General features: G+C 46.0%; 1 protein-coding gene across 2 annotated transcripts in view; it reads left to right on the forward strand.

Moving 5' to 3' along the window:
* The first annotated feature begins 423 nt into the window (after positions 1-423).
* Positions 424-13406, forward strand: part of BRINP1 (BMP/retinoic acid inducible neural specific 1) — a 178346-nt gene continuing 165363 nt past the window's right edge. The window contains exon 1 of one of the 2 annotated variants that reach the window (XM_060300556.1): positions 424-543. The gene's annotated coding sequence lies outside the window, so the exon portion shown is untranslated. Of the gene's footprint in view, positions 544-601; positions 983-13406 lie in introns of those variants that run through there. The other variant, XM_030858386.2, reaches the window with a different exon arrangement.

Consider the following 13406-nt stretch of genomic DNA (forward strand, 5'->3'; position numbering starts at 1 on the left):
GTCTCACTCCTACATCCTGCCCACGTAGAGAGAAGCACTTGCTTAATTCTGGGAGGTTACGTGGGCTCATGCCTACATATACAGAGAAACAAACAGTCTGAAGTACTCATAGAGAGCCACGCAGATACAAACGGACCCACACGGGCACCTCCCCAGACAAAACCGCACTCGAATAATTACGCACAGACCCACAAGCACCCGCATACCTAGAAACAGATACCCGCGACGCACACAGCTACAGAAACGCTTAAGAGCATCACGATGCGGGGGTCTGCGCATACCCACCACACACAGTCCCTTTGGTGCTCAGACTCGGAGAGACGCCACCCTATCCCCAGACCCACGAGACTCCCCAGTGGCTCAGCCTCAGCCCACCCAGGCCGCCCCTCCCTCCGAGGAGGCCTCCCTTCTCTCGTCCTCTCTCTTCTCCTCCTCCTCCGCCTAAAGATGTACAAAACACTCCTCAGAATAAACCCCGGCTCCTGGCTCCTCCCTGCCCGCCCCTAGGCAGCCGCTCCCCCATTCATCTTCGCCGGTCGCCGGGTAAGTCCCTCCCCCCGCGTAGCCCGGCCTCTGCTGCTCCCCGCCCGGAGACCGCGGCGCACTTGGACTTCCCTCTCCATTCGCTAGTCGCCTCGCTCCCGGGCCCCAGGGCTGCGAACTGAGCTGGCGCGGAGTGGGGGGAGGAGGAAAGCGCAGGCGAGAGAGGGCGAGAGCGAGGGAGCCAGAGCCGGAGAGCCGGGAGACAGAGGCAGCAGGGACCGCCTTCCGGAGCCGGGATTCATGCCTGTCCTCGGGACCAGCGAAGGGGACTTTACGGCTGAGTATGAGCCAGGCTGCTAGGAGCCAGGTACCCCTACGCCTGCAGTCCCCGCGCCGTTCCCGGTATGCGAGCTGGACGCAGGGCTCTCCCAAGTTCCCTCCGAGCCGAATAAAAAGCGTCCGCGCGCAGCTCTCCGCCAAAGACGGACGTTGACTCCAGGTAAGGCGGCGCCGGGCGCCGCGCAGGCAGCCCCGCTGCCCTTGGAGACCGCCAGGGACCGCATTCGGGGCGCTCCCGCCCGCCCGGCCCCTCCCCCTCCCGGCCCCCTTCCGCGCTTCCCTCGGCCACCCCGACGCCTGCAAGTCCTCTCAGCTTTCCTGGGGGGGGGTGTCTCTGTATTCTGGGGCGCAGAGGGTTAAATGCGGGTCTTAGGAAGTGGCGTGTGTGCTCCCCGCGCGCTCCCGACGTGTGTACCATGGTGAGAACTTGATATGGTGCTAGTGTGTGTTTGCGTGTGCGGCGTCGTTTGCGTTCGATGCGTGTGTTTGTGATGTATGTGTGTGTGTGTATGTATGTATAGGGGAGGGGGTGAAAAGAGGTCCTCTAACCTACTTAAGGCACGATGTGTGTGTGTGCATGCTTGTACGTGTATGTTTGTCTGCGCTCGTGTGTCTTTTTAATTAGGTCTCTCCAGCGTACAGGGAATGGGATCCTTACTATAGGATCACGTAGCCATCGGGAAACCCGCTGTGGATTCCCCTTGGGGCTCTGGGCTTGGGATTTGGGGAGGATTCCGGAGATCGGGATGGTACCTTATTTAGCCCAATATTGGTACCTTTGAAGGAAGATTTCTCCAAAGGATGGAGATCTGCTACACTTGGACTCACCGTTTAATGTGAAAGAGAAATGGCCAAACCCTGAGGCAATGAGAGGCTGTCACTTTAAATTCCACACTGGGCAGATTCCAGGATTCTGATGGGAATTTGGAGTCACTGGGAGAAGTCGCAGGTGGACTCATCTGGGGCAAGTCTGGGATAGAGTCTACCCTGCCTCTCTGTTTGTAATCACAACAGCATTACAGCACCTCCTGCTTCTGTGCTCTGGGGGAGGATCTGGGCAAGTCTGTATGGATCCCCCTCCAGGGAAAGGAGAAAGGGTCCTCAGGGACTTGCTCATCCATCATAGCTACATAGAATCGCAGAGGAAATTTCATCTGGGGGCAGCTCTGAGAAATATGGTAGGAGATGGATGGGGTACTTCCCTCAGACAGATCCCTCTTTCCCTTCCCCATTGGGGAGACCCAAGGGAATCTTTTCCTGTACTATGCCTCCTCGTGGCTCCACTGGGCTTAGGAGGATCCTGGGAGAAGGCAGAGAGGCTGTGTGTGTGTGTGTGTGTGTGTGTGTGTGTGTGTGTGCGCGCGCGCGCGTGCGCTTCAATACTGAAGGAGACCTACAATTTGGGAACTGGTTGTGGGTGGAGAACTCATGGCGGAGTGTGGCGGTAATTGACTTAAACTGCTGTTGATCTGCACCTCACATCTCTTGCTTGGCTCCAACATACTGCCAAGGGCACACAGGGCTGGTGGGAAGAATCTCAGTAAGGAAGACAGTTCGGGCCAAGCCCCCCTTTCCTCTTTCCTCCACCTTCTAGGAGGCTGTCTAGGTAAGTCCTTTGGCCTCCCGGGCTAGGTCCTGCTAGGCTTGGACTCTGGGGCCAGCCATTGATTTGATTCCCGGATGTGTCTTAAAGGCTTGCCCTACTCAGCAAAAATGCTGAGTTTTACTGCTGTTAGCATGGCTTCCAGACTCGGCAGCTGTTACTTTCCCGAGGTAAGAGGCAGCCGTTCTGCTGTTAGGCAATGAGGCGCTGGAGGACAAGGGCTGAGATGCTGGGACCACAGCCTCTTGTCTACCTAGGCAGGAAGGGGCCAGTGGAATGGTCTTCTAGGGGAAAAAAGTAGAAATATACTTGTCTTAAAAACCTGTATGTATATATTTATCTTCTGGGGAGAGAGAAAAGCAAACATGTTCGCGGGAACCTGCCCTGGCGGGTGGGTGACTGTGCTACCTGCAGGCACTTGCAGACACACCGTTCTCTGGCCAGAGGCTGACACCTCAGGCTGAAGCTTCACGTGGCCACAAGGAATCTGCTTTGGGAAACTCATGTCAGAGCAGAGGTCCCCACTTCACTTTAGGTGGGGTGTGTGAAGGCAAAGGAGGAGACCCCATGTTAGGAACTGCTCTCATTTTCTCTCTTTTTTAATACATAGACAATAGAAGCTGGACGGAATATTGAAGAGCAGAAGGGCAGGAGTCTGTAGCCAGAGAGGCCATGAGAAGTCCCCAACATTCTCTAGCGAGTTGGTGGGATGCCCAGGGCTAGAACCTATGATGCCTGACAGCCAGATCAATGTCTTTTCCTCTTGGCCACACTGTCCAGGGACTATATATTGCTCTCCACCCGTACCCTGCCACCATGTTCCCATCCAAGATAATCGATTATCTTCCCTCATCAAACTTCTCATTTCAGAGATGCATTTCAAAGCTGTTCATCTGGAAACATGACCTGGAGAGAAAGGGTCCAACGCTTTAATCACACTCCCGGTTAGACAGACAGACACACACATGCACAGAACATACCTTCCTTCTCTAATGCCTTCAGAGAATGACACACAGCTAGGGACCTAGTGCTGCCCATGCCTAGTAGACAGAAGCCAGCAGAGCATCTGGACTGTACCTGAGCTCTTTATTAAGAAATGCTTTGCTTTCCCCGGAGCCAAGTGTCCACCCATCTAGCAATGCAAATACTTCAGGCAAATTCATTTCTTTACATCAATGAGTCTCGTACCCCTATGCAATCATACACATTGCCGTCACAGGAGCATGCACAAACACACATACATACATGGCACTCACACGGACACACGCAGATTTAGAAATCTTTTCTACTTGGTATACTTCCCAGAAGAGAATTGCAACCTCTGCACCAAATTGCTTTCCCCTATATAAAAGCATCACCCACACGAAGACTGGGACTCATAGTCCCATGGAACGGGAAGTATAAAGCCCTGTGAAAGATGGGCTCTTAGGAAGTTTAGAATCATGTGCAAGCAAAAGTGTGCTCCCGGACTCCTAGCTGCTCTTTTTGGGGTGCAGGTGAGCATGGAGAAAAAACACATGGGTATTTCAGGCCCATCCGCAATAGAGCCTTTCCACACAGGCTTTTCCGGGGCTGGATGGCACTTTAGCTCCCAGAAGGGGGAGCTGTGACTCCATTTCAATCAAGAAGAAACAGATCAGAGATTCCAAATCAGCTGTTGAGCCCCTGTTGAGTTTAGACAGCCCAGCTCAGACTGCAATGAATATATTTGAAATTGTACAGTTGGGGACCTTAAAAACACTCTCCCCTGGTCAGTCCAAATAAGACATTTCCTTCTTAGTGCTTACAAGAGTTTATGCTTTTGACCAAAAAGTCCTCTGTTTCTCTGGAAAGGTCTTTGCCCAAGGGACCTTCAGTTGTGGGAAGAGAAAATTTCTGATTTGCATCCTCTAGCTTATCCCCTCCCGATTCCTTAGATGAAATCACCAGTACCTATCACCTGACCAGGCCACGAGGGTTAGCCATATCCTACTCATCTTCTCTACCTGCGTCTGCCCTGCTAAAATCGAAAGATTAACAAACTGGCCACTGAACTCCCAGTAATCATATTAAAGACAAGATGGGGGTCATGTGAAGAGGACGAATCTTCAAATGTCATTCTCCAAATAATTCCCCTCATTGTTTTCCATTCTAACCCCTTCTGCAAGGAGTACCTCTATCTTTCTCTTCTCCATTTCACAATGTCAGCCTCACATTTTTAATATCTTACCTGTGTTTCAGCATCCAGCTCAAATGACCCTTCCAAGAAGTCTTCCCCAAATCTTATTTTGTAATTAATCTCTTTCTACCCTGTTCTTCCATATAATTTTGTCTGAAACTCTGTTTTAGCTTGCGTCTCTCTTTGCCCTGTTTCATACCTCTGTGGGCCTGTGTCTCACTTGCCCTCTTCAATATGGTCTAAGATCTTAGGAGCATCTTTTTATCCCCAGGGACTGACACAGGGTAGTTGCTCTAGAAATGTTTGCTGTTACATTTGAAGCCCAGTTTGATCAACAGCTGTAATTTCTCTCTCTCTTTCCCTCTTTCTCTTTCTGATAATTGTTTCATATTCACTCAAAGCAATTCAATCATGGCTTCAAAGTTATACCACCTGTACCAATAATGTAGGGATACCAATGATGATACAGACAAGTAAACTTCTCTCCTACTTGGAAGTGAAAGTTTCCCTGCTGTGTTCCTGGGTCTTTAGTTTTGTTCTCATTTAATCTTCCTTCTCACCCAGTGAGGCAGACACAGCCCCTTTTAGTGAAGAGGAAAGTGAAATGCAGGATGTATAGGTCCCTTGCCCAAGAGGAGAGTGAAACTCAGTATGGCTAGGTCCCTTCACGTAACCAACAGAGCTAGAATTTGAACCTAAGTCCTCCTTGCTTCAGCATCTCTGCCTTTTCCAGTGTACCTCTGAGTTAATGGTAACTGTTGTGGGTGGCCAAGAGGATTGGGTTGCTCAGTAGTTGCTAGGAACAGTTGGGGGCATATTATTAACTCTTTGAAATTGATGTTTCATGACATTCATCAAAGAATCTCAGTGTTTTAAGGTTCCACTATAACCAAACCTTTCTCCTTATTCAAGAACCAAGAGTCCTTTTTGTAATATCCATAACACATGGCCACGCAGTCTTATTTTTAGTACTTTTAGCAACAGTGAACTCTTTGCCACACAAAGCAGCCTGTGTTGTCTAGGGAGAGCTTTGCTGGAATGTTTTCTCACCTTGACACTAAGTCTGCCTTCCATCCATAAGTCTCTAAAATCATATAACACAAGTATAATTCTCTTCCAGTCTTATAACCACAGATATTCTCTTTCAGACTAGATGGGCCTATTTTCACAGCCCTTTCTCCTGTAACATCCATTCAGGCCCCTCACCAAACTGTATGTTGTCCTGTGGGCATCATCTAGTTTATCTTACTTATGGGGTAAGCCACAAAAGGGAGAGGTGAAGTTGAGTGAGGATTAAAAGGAACGTTCATTCATTTAATGATTCAGCAAATATTTATTGGCTGCCTACTATTTTTCAAGCATTGCTATAGACCAGTTCTGTCAAATAGAACTTTCTGTGATGCTGGATATGCTCCCCGTGCTGTCCAGTATGGTAGCCACGAAGCACATGTGATTGCTGGGCGCCTGAAACATGGCTAGTGTTACTTTGGGTTTTTTATCTTATTTAATTTTTATTCATTTTATTTTAATTTATGTAGCTGTATGTAGATAGTGGCTACTTACTGAACAGCACAGATCTAGACATCAGAACTGTAGCATGAACATGGTCCTGTTCTCATGGAGCTCATAATCTAGTGGGGAGAGATTACTGATAAATGAGTAAAGACATAGGCAAGCAAAACAATTGCATGTAATAGTAAATGTCATGCAAATAAAAATTGGGGGTAATAGGCTAGAAAGAAATGTAGGTCACAGAACTTTAGATAGGGTCGTCAGAAAAAGAATTCTCGGAGGGAGTGATATTAGAACTGAGATTTAAATGAAAAGGAACCAACCTTGTGATTATGTGGGGAAAGAATATCATATCAGAGGCAGAGAGAAGAACAGTGATGACGTCACTAGGCAGGGTCAAGCTTAGGAAATCTAAGGGATAGTGTGACTGAAGCTTTTGCATGAGAAAGGGAATGTCATAAAATGAAAATAAGGTAGGGAGAGGCCAGATCACAAAGGTCTTGACAAGGTGAAGGATGAGAAGTCTAGACATCTCCCCTTTGCAGTCTCCCTGTCTAGGAAGTAGGTAGTCTGAGGACTGAGCTGAGGAGAGCTTGGAGATTGACACAAGCTCATCATTACGTGTTCTCTGGGTTTTCTTCGTGTCCATTTTTAATCAGTCATTTCAGTGAATTCCTCTACTCTTAATTTCTAGTCCTGCTCTGAGTGCTACACACTCTGGAAATACCCAAATCTAAAGGGTGGGGGAGGACCTGGAGAGGGGGGAATGGCTAGAAAAGGAGAAGAGGAATGAATACCTGGGGAGAAGTAATTGAAATGAAGTCTGATGGAAAAGGAGGAAAGCTGGAATCAGTTTGTATCAGCAAATATTTATTGCATCTCTTGTCTGGGAAAGGCCTTAGACAAAATGGCTTGGGGGTATGGCGATGAATGGTGCCAAGGACTAGAGGAGGTCTGCAAATCCATAAATAATTAGCATTCATGGAGACTGATCATTGCCATTTCAGAAGTTCTGTGAGAGTTTGGGGAAGGGTAAGATTAAAAGAAGACACAGAGATGGTGATGGTAGAGGAAGGAGGTGGATGGCTATGATTATAAAGTGTTAGAGATCAGAGATGACATCTGTTATCATGTTATATCATCATGTTATATCTTCATTAATTCCAAGTGTACGAAGAGCACAGAGACTCAGGGCACCTGATTTTAGTCCTGGCTCCTACCACCGTATATGTGGACCACCTTGAGAACATATCTGCCCTTCTCTGGGCTTGCCTTCTCCCAATGAAGAAGGACCACACGGTGGCCTGCCTTACCGAAGGGATTTGCCCAGCTCTGCGGAAATGGTGCATGACGAAATTCTTGTAAAAGCAGAGAGAGACTCACACGCGATAGCCACACTTCATAATAAGGTTTAGATGTCTTCTCAAAAAAGCAAATCAGAAAGAAGTCATACCTCAGGGCACAGATTGTGACTCAACACAGCGTTGCTGAGTGGGATAGAGGTGGCTTTCTTGTAACTCTTAATATCAAAGGGATTACCTGTTAGCAGGAAACCCACTGTCCTCCTGGAACATGGTAGCCTAGAAAGGCTGCCTAGAAATCTATCGACAGTCCTTGCTACTGAGGGGGTGGAGAAGATGAGGAGGCTGAGGAAATGTGAAATTAATTTCCTTTTGGCATATGAGGGTGAGGGGCATCTTTATCTCTCAGGGGAACTGTCTTTTGGAGATTGCAGGTGGCCTTAAGGCAAATAGACTGAAAGAGACAGGGTGTGGGAAAGTTAAGAGTGGTAAATTACCAGGCCTGTCCGCTATCCCTTGTTGGACACACATAGGAAAGAAAGCCTGGGGTGGACACAAAATACATCATTCTGAACAAATCTTGTTCTCAGTTTGTGATTATCCCACAGGGTGCAGAGCTGCATACAACAATGTCAGGGCCATCTTGGGAACAGCTAAGAGACTGTATTCCCCCCAAGTGTGAGGAGGTAGATGCATAAGGCAATTAACAAAAGCAAGATGCCATGGTTTTTGTGTAAATTGCAAAGGTCAGAGCAGCAGGGTTCCAAGTAAATGGCCCATCTGAACAGCTAGAACCTTTTGTAAGGGTTAACCCAATACTGGCCTGGAGGGGTTTCTGAGGCATAATTTATTTAGCCTTTCAGAAGTCCTGCAAATGAACCAGTAGGAACCTCTATGAGAAATAATGGATCCTGGGGGTATTTTGGAGCAGTTGAGTTACAGATTGATGACAAGCTGATTCAGGAGGAGGAAGGGCAGACATCTAGGATACAATTGCTTTTTAGAGGACCCACACTTCTAAGTGGTCAGTCCTTACATAGGTGAATTTCTGGTGGGCTGTGGAATCCCTAGACACTCCAGAGACCCCCACCCCCACCCCAAGATCGATCTGGAAGACATTCCAAGAACTGTGATATCTACCTTAAGTAAGCATGTTTTGGTTTACATGGTAGTGGATAAGCTAAATTTCTCATGGAATTTGATGGGCTCTGGGTTTACAGGCACATCATAGGGGAAGGACCCACAAGAAGAAGCCTTACCTGGCACTATAAAAACATCTGCACAAAGCACAGGAGCCATTAAAAAAAGAAAATCAGCACTTTGATATGTTTGGGAATGGAGGGAAAGATTGAAAAGTAGATTACCCAGCAGCAGGGGGTGGTAATATGGTTTTCCTACTGGGATCAGTTTTGGAGTCATGACTCTCTAAGGTGACGTGGTCCTCGTCAAGTGCCATTACCAGAGTTGGCCAAGGCAAGGGAGGGCCGAAAGGGGTCATAAAGAAATTTATTCTGAATGCATATCAGCAGGACAGCGTCATTCAAAGTCCAGTGAAACCTCACAAGTGATTCCTGAAAATATTACTGTATCAGCTGCAGTTTTACCTGCCCTCTCCTCTCAGTTCCTGACAGTGAGAATTATACATTTAGGCAGAGCGTAGGATAGAACTTGAGGAGTTCTGGAAGGGTCTTTGCCCACAATATTTAGAGATGGCTGATCTATCACAATTAGAGAACCATTCTTGAAGTGGAGCAGTGGGTATGCCAAGAATGTCAGCAATTCTTTGAGCTGTAATGGGTACTTGGCATAGATATCTTGTTGAATGTTCTCAACAAGCACGTGCATAAGCAGTATCATCCCCCATGCTAGAGATGAGGAAACTAGGGCTTAGTGCAGTGATGCCCCTCGGTCAAGGCCACACACTGAGTCAGTCATGTGTTGAGGATTTGTACTATTTCTGTCTCACTTGAAAGCCTAGTGGTTGAAAGCGTGGACTCCAGAGTTTGCATGGCAGCTGTGCCACTGACTAGCTCTGTGACCTTGGCCAGATCACCTAATGTTTCTCTGCCAGTTTCTTCATCTGTAAAATGAGGATAGCAGTAGTCACTCCTCATAGAGATATTGTGGGGTTTTAATGAGTTTATACGATAGGTACTTTGAATCATGCCTGGCAGATCATCACCATTATATAAACGTTAACTATTATAACTTTTTTTTTTTATTATTACTACACCCTGTTGCATTAGATGAAATGTCGCCCAGGCCCCAGGTATGTTCCCCAACTGGAAAGGTCCTGTAGGAAAGAGATTATTATCAGGTTCGAGGTACTACCTTGCAAATGAGCTTTCTCAATCTTTTCTTTTTTTTTGGAGGTACCTCGTGGTATGCAGAGCTTCCCTGGCCAGGGATTGAACCTGCGCCCCCTGCAGTGGAAGCACAGAACCCCAACCACTGGACCACCAGGGAAGCCCCTCTCCATCGTTTTTACCAATCCTGTCCCCTCATATGGCAATGTGATACCAGCAGTTAGGCGAGAGATTAAGAGAGTGGAAAAGGCCTTGAAAGATTCAAAATGATTGAGGCAGATTTTTTAATTCTTTCTATTGCCACGTGTCAGAAACCAGATATGCCATACGATCATTGACCAATCAGGGCTGAAAAGTCATCTTCAACACGGTCCGGGTCAACTTTCTCTTTTTTTTTACATATACACTTTTTCCTCTTTAGGATCCAACTATATCTGAGTTGGTCATGGTACCCTAGTCCCCTGCAGCCCATGTTATTGTACCTCTTGATTTGGTGTCCTAATCTGTAAGACCTGGGTGTTCAGCAGGTACCTATGGGAGAGCAGCTGATTGACGGCAGGCCACATGCCCTCATGAGAACCATGTTTATCATCCTTCTCCTCACGACTCCCCTCTTCCTTGTCTTCATCCTGTATCTTACCAACTGCTTGTATATCTTAACATGTGTATCTTATTCAGCCTTCACAGTCACATTCTGAAGCTGGAATTCTTCTCCCCATTTTCCAGATGCAGACCGCATGCCTCAGAGGTGAAAGGATTTGCCTCAAGATAAAAAACGAGTGATAGCATCAGGTCTCAAACCCATATCATCAGACACTAAACATAACGTCTTTCTACTGAACTGCCCTCCATCCACACGCACCCCTAAGGCATGGTCCAGCCCCTGGAAGCTTGGTGGCTTCCCCAAATCAAGGTGGATTCTTGCTGTTTGGTCTCTGTTGTTTTAGGCCAGGTACGTTGTTGCAAACCTTCAAGCCTTCTGTCATTGTGTCCCTGCCCTCAATCCCAGTCTTGTATATGCCTAAATGAGGAAGGCATCTATCTTACGTGCTCCAGGAGATGTTATAAATGGTGTCACTGGAGGGAGACTCCTTAAATCTCCTTAATAACCTGCATTTTGCTTTCTCTCCTTCTTTATCTGTCAGCGTCATGAATATCTTCCACTCTTCCAGTGCTTTCTGGCTGCCAACTTCATAGCCTCTTAAAATAGTAATTTAACTTCACAATGCCTCAGCAGGAAACCTTAGCTTAGCATGTTTATTTGCACCCTTAAGTTGTGGAAGCTCCAATGCTGCTGAGACCAGGACCAGTGGTCATAGAATAAGCTACTTTCTGACTCTGGGCCCCAGCCAAGAGCCAAGATCTTACTTTTCTTGGGAATAGAATCACCAAAACCACCTCTGGTAACAGTAGCACTTTTAAAAGAGGCTCAGGAAATAGCAGGGTGGAGGTGGCATGAATTGTGACAGCCTAATGTTGCAAGAGAAAAGATATATATAGACAGATAGAATATATATTATGTAAAATATATATAGAATACATATGTATATGTATTCTCTCTATGTATATAGATATCTATATATACTCTCTCTCTCTCCACACACACACACACACACACACACACACACAGACTCACATGTGCGTGTATAAAGGAATACTGAATGTAGTTGAGAATAGGTAGGAAGGAGAAGAACAGTAGATATAGGGGGAAATGTCCAAGGCAGAGTTCTCTCTCTTAATGGAACCTGAGCCCAGATATGGTCATAAGATCATCTTTTGCCAGAATATGATCTGAATATGATGGACTTCCAGCTAAAAATGGGATGGGGAACACACTTGTTCATAAACCTGTACAAAAACCCAAAATATTCAGGTTCCCTAGTAATCAAACAAATGAACATAGGAATGTGATGCCACACGACATCATCAAGATGTGTGTGTGTTTTTTTTAATGCCAGCATCCTGTATTGGTAAGAATGAAGGGAAAAAAAACGCTCTCCTGGGGCATTGGCAGAAATCTTTATTGAATGCAACCTTTTATGAAATGTGACTTGCATTCTTTCATTTAAGAAACAGACATTGTTTATTGAACACTTGTTCTGTGTAAGACATCGTTCTAGGAGCTGTAAATGCAGCAGTGAGCAAAACTGACTAAGCCCCTGCCTGCTTGGAGTTGACCTTCTCATGAGGGAGAAGAGAAATAAATAAACAAGCAAACATATAGTATGTCAGGTGGAGAGGAGGGTCATAGAGGTGGAAGGTAGCCTGGTGGGAGAGGGCGGGTTGTTTTGTATAGATGGGCAATGGACATCCTCAGTGAGATGTTGACGTTGGTCAGACGTCTGTCTGAAGTCATGGGAGAGCCATGAGGACATCCGGGGACGAGCATTCCAGCAAGAATAAAGTCTCTGAGGTCCGACTGTGCTTGGTGGATTGGAGGAACAGTGAGACCAGTGTGGCTGCAGTGAGGTGATCAAGAGGAAGGTGGGGAGAAGAGGAGATGCTCTAGAGCAGGGTCAGATCTCTTTCCATCTCTACCGCTCTCGTTGTCTCTGTCCCTATTTTTTAAAAGAAGATGAAAATCCTTCCATTTAAGAAATTCCCCATTCCAAGAAGTAAATTAATTATTTGTATGAGAAGAAGGAATTCAGAGTGTTTGGGAGAAAAAGAAACACCAAAACAAAGCATATCATGGAATATCTAGAGTCATTCGGAATGATAGTAGAGAAGCACATTTATATGTTAGAAGGTGGGATGAAAATAGGGAACCTGTAAAACGGGGCTAGCAACAGTACCTCCCTGATAGCTGTGAATATCTGTGAATTCAGCTGAGAATGAATATCACGTGTATAAAGCGCCTAACAGCATGCCTCGTATACAGTTAAGTGCTGAATCAACGGCACTCATGATGACATTTATCGGTATGGATATATTTTTTGGTAACCTACTAAGTTAAAAAAAACCAAAAAAACCCCCCAAAGCCCCCAAGGTACAGAATATTGTGTATAGCATGCTATTTTGAAAGGTGCACCTTAATATAATATTTGAGTGGTTAACTCTGGGCGATAGGCTATGAGTGAATTTCAGTCTCTCCTTTATACTTACCTGTATTGCCTAATATTTCTTTAATGAATGTGCATTACTTGGGTAATGAGCATTTTAAGCAGTAAGATGTGGTGGACCAGTGAACAGTTCTTGGTAGAAAAAAGCCCTGAAGAAGCAGAGACACGTGCTTTAATGCAGAGTTTGCTAAATTTCTAAGTAATTTGTCTTAAATCAAATTTAAATGGACTCAGTTTTTTTTTTTCCTTTTTTTCCATGACCTTGGACTGAGCAATAATACTCATAAAAACCAAACATTTGATAAGTAACTTATACTTTGCAATATACACTAAAATAGCTCTCATGCCGTTAAAAGACAAGCTGTACCACCTCTGAATCATCTGGAATCATTTCACCTACTGGTAGTATTTTGTGAGCCACGATTTGGAAAACACAGATTTAGTGGGTGCCACCTGGGAATCAGCTTTGACTCTAAGAGTCACTTTTAATTTTGGGTAAATCACATTCCTTCTCTGGACCTCAGTTTCCTCGCTTTTAAAATGAGGGCTTGAGATTCAGTAGGGGTTCTAAGAAACCCTTTGGAGGTGCACCGGGAGAGTAGGAGGGTTGAGCAAGTGAGATTGCCTCAGAGTCCGTCCTCA

Source organism: Globicephala melas, chromosome 6 (genome assembly GCF_963455315.2).
Source record: "Globicephala melas chromosome 6, mGloMel1.2, whole genome shotgun sequence".
Lineage (NCBI taxonomy): Eukaryota > Metazoa > Chordata > Mammalia > Artiodactyla > Delphinidae > Globicephala > Globicephala melas.